Raw genomic sequence first — 9,950 nt, 5'->3', positions numbered from 1 at the left:
CTAAACTATGGCAACATCCTAACATGCATCCCTCAAGGGATGACTGTTATTTTATTTTTTATGAAATTTTTTATTAAAAAATTTCTTTTAATGTTTATTTATTTTTGAGAGAGACAGAGTGCAAGCAGGGGAGGGGCAGAGAGAGAGGGAGACACAGTATCTGAAGCAGGCTCCAGGCTCTGAGTCGTCAGCACAGAGCCTGACATGGGGCTCGAACCCACAAACCATGAGATCATGACCTGAGCCGAAGTCTGTCGCTTAACTGACTGAGCGACCCAGGTGCCCCAATTTTTTATTATGTTTTAAATGTTTATTTATTTTTGAGAGAAGGAGAGAGAGTGCAAACAGGGGAGGAGCAGGGAGAGAGGAAATCTGAAGCAGGCTTTGTGCTATCAACGGAGAGCCCAACGCAGGGCTCGAACTCACGAACCATGAGATCATGACCTGATGCTTAACCGACTGAGCCACCCAGGTGCCCCAAGGGGTGACTATTTATAAAGAAGCAAAGTTTCAGGGTCTAAAACATACCCCAGCCTTTTCTTTCCATTTTCCCTGGAGGCTTAAAACTGAAATGGAGAGCCCCAGAAGGCTAAACAGTGCGGACTACCAGAAGTACAAGGAATGTCAAATATTTACAGTTGGTTTCTTCAGTGGGTGAGATCCAGGCAAAACTGCTGGGGGAGGGAAATATTACAATGTCCCGATAGCTCAGTGCATGCTTTGGAAAAGAAGCAGTTGCTTGTGTCAAAAGCATTTAGAAATATAATCAAGCTATTGTTTGTAATTGCTTAGCTAAAATGAGTTCCCCTCAAAAAAGAAAAAAAAAAATTAAACCCAGGTGACTATTGTATGCCGGGTAATTGAAGCTATTTCAAAGTTAAGAAAAGGGAAGGCAATTGAATGGATTTAGTGGGTGATAGAAATAAGAATTCAAGGCTGCTTTTTGCAGCCTGAATTAGATGTGAAGCTTCCAGAAGTGGCTGTCCCTGACAGTGGGGAGGCTGAGGGATTAGTCCTCAAAAGTTGATTTGGCCTCTGCTTGGAATTGAGCTTTCTGCCAACTGCTGAAGAGAGATCAAAGTCCATGTGTTGTTTTGACTCCACGGAAACCTCAAGGAGAAACCACAAGCCATCGGCCCGCAGCCAGCACCCCTCAGCAGCCCAGGAAGTATCCGTTAGGCAGGAAAGATCCAAGTCCCCGTCTGCCGAGTCCACAGAGGTAGCTGGGAAGGGCTTGGATTCTGGTTTCCAGCTGTCTTCCGTTCAGGCTGGGTCTCTAGCTGGGTCTCTGCTTTCGCGGGCTTCATACAACTTCCCCTTTCTGCAGAGCACGTTTGCACCTCTGATCTCCAGTCTGCTTGACCTCTCGAGGAGAAAACAGGGAGGGAGGTGACTGTAACAGTCTGTGCCTTACAGCTGGTGGGTGAGACTCCCAGAGTATAGGGGAGCTGAGATGTGAAGACCTCCAGGCGTCAGAGGGAGGGACACGGGGGTGGACTTAATCACTTCCCTCATCCGCAGATCTCAAATCAAACTTTATTTCCTCCAGAAGTCTCCTTGACCCCCTAGGCCAAGCTGGCACCTCCTGTTATATAAGTTCTCATAACTGCCAAATATTTCCTTCAAAACACTCATTACCTTAGGGAGCTCTAAATCCGTAAAATTATTTGATCGTCTGATTCTCCCACTAGATCTTAAGCTGCACGAGAGTAGGACGCATGCCTGTTTTGCTGGCTGCCATGTCTCCTATTCTTAACAGTGACCGGCAGAGAGTAGATGTTCAATAAATGCTTGTTGACTGAGTCGGACAAAAGGAGCCAGAGGAGATGGAAAGGGAGTTCTGAAATAATTTCACTGGGGTCCTGATATTCAACTTGCACCCATGTTATTGCACTTTATTCCAAAAGGAGGCTGGAACAGCTTACCATTTCCAACCATGGCAGCAATTATATTAACCATTTATTGAGTTCTTACTGTATGCCATGTTCCTATTTTATCTCATTCAGGCGTTTGTCTCATTTGATCCTGACAACTAGGCTCTGGGGTCGGCACTATTGTTATTCCCGCACCGAAGATGAAAACACCAAAGCTCTGAGAAACTGGCTGAGCGTCTTGCCCACGGTCACACAAACGTGTGGCAGAGTGGGGTTTTGACTATTGTTGGGTTTCGTCTCACAAACTCCATGGAGGGTCTGGGGCTCAGAGAGGTTAAGCAATCTGCGTGAGGCTACCCAGCCAGGAAGCCACAGAGTCAGGTTTCAAACCGGACTCTGATTCCAAAAGACCACTCTCCAAAAGAAAGTCTTCATGGCCCAGTGAAAAATGTCATTTTAGAAAATGGCTAGAGATGTCTGAGCAAGTGAGGCCACCGGGGTGAACCGGAACCGGCAATTTCATTTCCGCTGAACAGAAGACTGGAAGTTCCCGCTGAAGGGTCTGGCCCCCCAACTCCAGCTTGGTGCCGACCGCACATTCCTGTCTGCCTCTGTCTCTGGGAATTACCTTTCCTCTGAGTTTCCCCAGCCCGCGACCACTACCTCACATTGAACCCTTTATCTGGGACCAAAGCCTGGGCGGGGGGAGGGTTTCCTGTGACCTCCCAGTAAATCTCCCTGCCTTCACAGTGCCCGCCTGGCACTCAGCCAGCCCCTCTCCACTGCAGTGCCAGGGCCCCACACAGCTGGGAGTTCCCGAAAGGCTAAGCAACCTTGTCCCCTGTCTTAGGAACAGAGCCGCCCTTGAGTTCATTCTGCTGGCAGAGCAGAGGGAAATCACGGCCCCTGTTGGAAAGGGGCCCACCCGACGGGAGATTCCATAAACACGGCTGAGCTAGCGGCACAAGGGACCCATGGTTTTTAGAGTTCTCAAAAGTACGTTGCTCGGCCACAAATAATGCCATTGTCACAGCAGAACTTCCTGTTTTGCACAAATCGACCATATTAAAAACAGAAAGAGGCAAGAGGCTGGCATTCATTGTGTCTGCTCAGTTGTTTGGGAGATGTTGACTTCTGGGGGTGGTTTAGGGGCAGGCAAAAATACGTGAGGGGCACAGGGCCACCAAGCTTCCTTTCTGCTGCCTACTCTTCCAGCAGCCCCGGGCCTGACTGTCACAATACATTTCCTGACTGGTCCCGGCGCTGGGCTCATTCTCCTTCGGTCTCCACACAGCTTCTAGACCAACAGTCCCCAGGTGGTATTTTCGGTCACATCATCTATTTGCTCAAGACCCTCTAGTGGCCTTTCCAAAGACCACAGAGGAACTTCTGAAGACTTAGCAAAGCATCCGAAGCCCTCCTCTGGTGACTGTGACCACATTTACACAGACCCTGCTTCCGGGGCTGAAACCAGGGTGAAACCAGTGTGCAATTGAAGAGGGCACCAAAGAACTCAGTAACCAAAAGCACCGATCTTAAAAAATCAAAATGAATGCCAAAAACCCCCGCGATGAACAAAATACCAAAATGTCACATAAAGACAGGGTTGGGCCCTGTACTTGTAGCAGCCCCTCAGGGGCCTGTTCCCTGTCTCCCACCCTCCCCCACCCGGTTCCTGACCTGCTTTACTTTTTCATGGCATTTCTCACCATCTGATGCATCATTTTGTTTACTTCTCGCCCGTTCCTGTACTAGAATCTAAGCCTCATGAGAGCAGGGCCTGATGACCCATGGCTGACTCCCAGAGTCCGGAACGGGGCCCGGTGTGTGGCACATATTCAATTATGTTTGTCAAATTAAATCTCTTTAGTCTAACTCCTATGTGCAGCCTCAACACATAAAGCAGATAAATGAAGATTTTAGTTAGTATGAAATACTTTTCTACATTTAATTACTTAGGCGGCTGAAGGAAATATTTTATGTTCACTTGAGCATAAAAAATTGAAAATTGATGTTAGGGACACTTGGCCTCACCACACAGCATCCTCATTTTGTTTTATTTTGTTTTTAATGTTTATTTCTTTTGGGAGAGAGAGCGAGAGCGCATAAGGAAGCATGAGTGGGGGAGGGGGAGATAGGGAGAGAGAGAGAGAGAGAGAGAGAGAGAGAGAGAGAGAGAGAGAATCCCAAGCAGGCTTTATGCTGTCAGTGCAGAGCCTGGCACGGGGCTCGATCCAGTGAACCATGAGATCATGACCTGAGCCGAAATCAAGAGTAGGACACTCAACTGTGTGAGCCACCCAGGTGCCCCTCTTATTTTACTTCATATTGCATTTTCTTGGTACAATCTCAAGAGAATCTTGACTGACCAAGATACGCAGTTGAAATTGTAACTATTAAAAAACAACAAACTTTAAATGGGTGAATCGTATGGTACGTGAATTATATCTCCAATAAAGCTGTTAAACAAAACAAAATTGTTCCCCTTGCAAATCTCTAGATGAATGGAGATTTTCTTTTACGAAATAGAGGTGGAAGGAGACACTTCCCCACAGTCTGGATGAAAATCTATCAACCTGAAACCAGGCTTACTGTGTCGATGCTCTCCACCATCTTGAAATTTAGCCTGTAACCTGTCATAAGTATGTTCTTATTTATTACAATTAAAAAAATTTTTTTTAGTGTTTATTTATTTTTGAGAGGGAGAGAGTGCAAGCAGGGAAGGGACAGAAAGAGAGAGGGAGACACAGAATCTGAAGCAGGCTCCAGGCTCTGAGCTGTCAGCACAGAGCCTGACACGGGGCTCACACTCATGGACTGTGAGATCATGTCCTGTACTGAAGTCAGATGCTTAACCGACTGAGTGAGCCACCCAGGCACCCCTATTATAATTTTTAAATAGCTTTTTTAAAATTTTTATTAAAAAATTTTTTTAATGTTTATTTATTTTTGAAGGAGAGAGAGAGACAGAGTGTGAGTGGGGAGGGGCAGAGAGAGAGGGAGACACAGAACCCGAAGCAGGCTCCAGGCTCTGAGCTGTCAGCACAGAGCCCGACGCGGGGCTTGAACTCACAAACCGCGAGATCACGACCTGAGCCAAAGTCGGACGCTCAACCGACAGAGCCACCCAGGCGCCCCTAAAATAGTTTAAAATAGGGATGCCTGGCTGGCTCGGTCAGTAGAGCATGTGATTCTTGATCTTGGGGTTATGAGTTCAAGCCCCATGTTAAGTGTAGAGATTACTTAAAAATAAATTAATAAAAAAAATCCTAAAACAACTTTTTAAAAAACTTAATAAATTTTACTAAAATCTTATCATTGGGGCGCCTGGGTGGCGCAGTCGGTTGGGCGTCCGACTTCAGCCAGGTCACGATCTCACGGTCCGTGAGTTCGAGCCCCGCGTCGGGCTCTGGGCTGATGGCTCAGAGCCTGGAGCCTGTTTCTGATTCTGTGTCTCCCTCTCTCTCTGCCCCTCCCCCATTCATGCTCTGTCTCTCTCTGTCCCAAAAATAAATAAACGTTGAAAAAAAAAAAATTAAAAAAAAAAATCTTATCATTAATTTAATAAAATAAAATAGTTTAAAATACACCTCAAAACAGAAATTTGAATACTGAATCTCTAGTTTTAGCTGTGCACCTAAAACCTAATATTATGTGTCAATTATACCTCAATAAAAAAAATAGAGATTTGAATTCAAAAATTTGAGGACCCACCTACTTGAAGTGTCCCTGATGAACAGGTTTCTGAAAATCACTGTCTTCCAGTAGTTGGGCACCCATCGTATGCCAGCCATTACTTCCTCATATTTTCTGGGTTTCTGTCCTGCGTACTCCCGGCAAACAAGCTCTCTGGGGCAGGAATTTCCAGCTGTGCCTGGCACACAGCTCATGCTCAAGCAGTGTTTTTGTTTCGTTTTGTTTTTAATTGGCTTGACCCGTCTTGATTTGATCTGGTGAGTCCTCAGTGTCTATCTGTTTTTGGGCTCTCTGGTAAAAACTAAAAAGACATGCAGTTTTCATGTCAAAGAGTCGTAAACACCAATAATAACAATTAACATGCGTTTAAACTCTCTGTTGTGAGATTTACTTGGTTTTCTCCATTCGGTGATTACAACTCTGTGCACTAAGTGCTATTCTTATCCCCATTTTACTGAAGAAGAAACAAAGGCTGCCAAGTTTCTGAGAAGAAATTGTTACTACGGTCACACAGCTGGGAAGCTGAGAGCTGGCACTCAAACCAGACAGGCTGGCACCAGAGCCAGCGTGCAAATGATAGGAAATCACTGGATGGGCCAATAGGAAGAGAAGGGAAAGAGAAATACAAGAAGAAAGCCCAGAACTGAGTCAGGTGGAGGAGGAACATGCAAAGGAATGGCCCAAAATATAGGTGAAAACCAAGAAAGAGAAGCATCACAGAGTTCAAGGGAAAATGGCTGAGTGTGTCGAGCATGGAAAATAGTTTCTCAGACTTAGGCATCATGGGAACTCTTGGAAATCAAGAGTTGGAAATCAAGAGTTGGAAAACAAGAGCCCGACGAGGGGCTCGAACTCACAAACTGTGAGATCGTGACTTGAGCTGAAGTTGAATGTTCAACTGACTGAGCCACCCAGGTGCCCCTATGGCTAGATAATAGTGTGCTGTGGGGGCTGTCCTGTGCATTGTAGATCATTAAGTAGCATCTCTGGACTCCACCTGCTAGGTGCCAGTGGACCCCTCCCCTGAGTCACGAGGACCAAAAATGTTTCCAGACAGTGCCAAGTGTCTCATGGGGACAGAAGCTGGATTGGAGTGAGGAGAGGAGAGAACAGGAGGTGCGAGGGGAGATCCAGAAACGAGGGGGTAGGCAGGGCCAAGGGGGACATCTGTTGTTGTCTTTAAAACCCATATATACTTAAGAGTTTTATATAGATGTGTATGTATATATACATGTAGATGTGTAGACATATGTGTATACGTGTATACACATATGTATACATAACACATACATCTACACATGTATGTAACACATACATCTACACATAGGAGTTATTTTTACATGTATATTATGCTTTAACATATGCACATGTATTTTATATTAATACTATATGTTAAAGTTTTAAAACTATGTACATATAAGAGAGAGCAGAGAAAGTCTATAGGTTGGTCCAGGGGAGAGTGAAAATTTGCAGATGAAGGAGAGAGAGAGAGAGAGAGAGAGAGAGAGAGAGAGAAGATGTGATTTTCTGGGATAGACAAGAAGGAGTAGGATCCAGGCCACGAGCTGAGGGGTTTGCCTTTGAAAGGAGTGGGGACACTTGCTCCAGTGTAAGAGAAGAAAGAGAGGCCTGTTGCAGAAGTAGATGTAGGAAGGTGTGTGTATTTGGTGGCGGCAAGAGGAGGGAGTTCCCATCTGTTGGCTTCTATTTTCCCAACCAAACATGCGGCTGGGTCAGCAGCAGAGCTGGGGTGGAGAGTGGGGTGGAGGAGGGAGGAAAAGGCCCAATACTTGCATTGGAGCAAAGCAAGCCAAAAGGAGAAGAGGCAGTGTTGATAGCCCATTTGCAGTCTGAGACCAGGAGTTTGGACTGAAGCTAGCCCATGGTGGTATAAGGATTTTCTCCAGTAACCTCATCTGTGCTGGTGTCAGCGTGGAGCAGGTGGATGAGGCCTCTGGTCCCTGGCAGTAGCTCCCCCAGGCAGCGTTCCGGAGCCAAGCCTCAACATTTGGTTGTTCTTCCTTCAGCCAGAGGGAAATGTGCACCTTCAAGATCAAGAACTGGGGTGGGGTTGCACAGCACCCTTTCGTCCCCAGGAGCAGGTGCACAAATCTCCCAGCCCGTCCCCCATCCTCCAAGTCCACATTTTGTGCATGCACCTGTGAGCCCTGACTCTACTCCACTGAGCTGCAGCCAAAGTCCACTGACCTTCCACATCCTGCCAGTGATGCCCCTGCTCCTCTGCAAGTCATGTCTGCCCCCCACTTCCAAGGACACCTTCCTTTTGGCTACTGTTCCCAGTCCCAGTGAGAGGGACAGCAAATATGAGCAATGATTCCATGTAGGAATCAACATGCAAAATTCTATGCCTTATGATCAGCTCGTCTTCAAATGAAGCAAGGCTTCCAGTAGACACGAGACAAAAGGAAATTCCAATGAGAAATTTCAATTCACCCCAACACCTCCTTCTGGAATCCACCCATCTTCCCCTAGAGAGCATTCTGGAATGCTGATCACTTTTTTTGGAGCCAGGAAGTCAAATTAGAAAAACAATCTCTGGCAGCTTATTTTGACTTGATTCAAGAATGATTCAATAAGCCAACTTTATGGTTTCTGTGACATTTGGAACACCCATGATGTCAGGATATTACCCCCAAACCAGGGAGTGGATGGTTTTCACTGTCCTGGTCAAATCATTGTAAGGGCATAGGAAATGTTGGCTCTCTGAAGATCTCCACAGTGTGACTGCTGACCAAGCTACTGGCAAGGGACAGCCTAACATCATACAGGGGTTCTCAAATGTGAACAAGCATCAGAATCCCCTGGAGGGCTTCTTGATTCAGTAGACCTAGGGCATTTGCATTCCTAAGCTCCCAGAAGATGCTGCTGCTCTGGAAGCCATACTTTATAACGCCGGCATAATGGAAGAAGATAGGCATTGATTGGCGTTAGATTTGAGTTTGAATCTGGGTTTCATCGAGCTATGGAAGCCTGGGCAAGTTACTTCACTGCTCACTTATAAAATTGGGATCATACTGTGCACTTGTTTTGAAAATCAGAGAGAAATCATGTCAAGTCCAAGGCCCTTAGTAGGCAGTCAGTAAAAGAAAGTGGCAGCTATTTTTAATCACTATTCTAACACACCTGCACAACTCATAGTTATTTGGATTAGGCATGCAAGACAAGCATCGACTTGGCCTCAGAAGTCGTGAGGAGGTTACTGAATTGGTAATCTCTCCACCCTCTCTTCCTCCTCTTCTGAGCATCCAGGCACCAAAATAGCCCCCCCAACGCCCACCAATGCACTTCCAGCGATGACATTGCCAAGCGGAGGAGATAACTGATCACTTTCACATTTTGTAATATTTTAAGTACATTATCTTTAAAATCTAGGTCAGGATGAAAAATGAACTTGGGCTCATGAAATGTTAGAGCTGGGAACAAACTTTAAAACCATCTAATTTTCTTGTTAAAGATGGGAGAGTTGGGGCGCCTGGGTGGCGCAGTCGGTTAAGCGTCCGACTTCAACCAGGTCACGATCTCACGGTCCGTGAGTTCGAGCCCCGCGTCGGGCTCTGGGCTGATGGCTCAGAGCCTGGAGCCTGTTTCCAATTCTGTGTCTCCCTCTCTCTCTGCCCCTCCCCCATTCATGCTCTGTCTCTCTCTGTCCCAAAAATAAATAAACGTTGAAAAAAAATATATATATAAAGATGGGAGAGTTAAAAGTGAAGAAATGGAGACCCAGAGAGGGGCAGTGACCTGTGAAGGTGGCACAGTAAGTCAAATGGCAGGTGCAGACCTGGAAGCCAGGTATGCTGCCTGCCAGCCCTGGGCCATCACCTCCTGATTCTCAGCCTGCGGGGTGAGCCTGGAGAGAGGTCATTGAAAAAACAGCCCAATCGTGCTTTCTCCTCTAGGGTTTTGATGGTTTCCTGTCTCACATTCAGGTCCTTTATCCATTTTGAGTTGATTTTTGTGAATGGTGTGAGAAAGTGGTCTAGTTTCAACCTTCTGCATGTTGCTGTCCAGTTCTCCCAGCACCATTTGTTAAAGAGACTGTCTTTTTTCCATTGGATGTTCTTTCCTGCTTTGTCAAAGATGAGTTGGCCATACGTTTGTGGGTCTAGTTCTGGGGTTTCTATTCTATTCCATTGGTCTATGTGTCTGTTTTTGTGCCAATAGCATGCTATCTTGATGATGACAGCTTTGTAGTAGAGGCTAAAGTCTGGGATTGTGATGCCTCCTGCTTTGGTCTTCTTCTTCAAAATTACTTTGGCTATTCGGGGCCTTTTGTGGTTCCATATGAATTTTAGGATTGCTTGTTCTAGTTTCGAGAAGAATGCTGGTGCAATTTTGATTGGGATTGCATTGAATGTGTAG

Source organism: Herpailurus yagouaroundi, unplaced genomic scaffold (genome assembly GCF_014898765.1).
Source record: "Herpailurus yagouaroundi ecotype Mexico unplaced genomic scaffold, PumYag 141, whole genome shotgun sequence".
Lineage (NCBI taxonomy): Eukaryota > Metazoa > Chordata > Mammalia > Carnivora > Felidae > Herpailurus > Herpailurus yagouaroundi.
The sequence above is the reverse complement of the archived record's forward strand: the minus strand, read 5'-3'. Positions refer to the sequence as shown.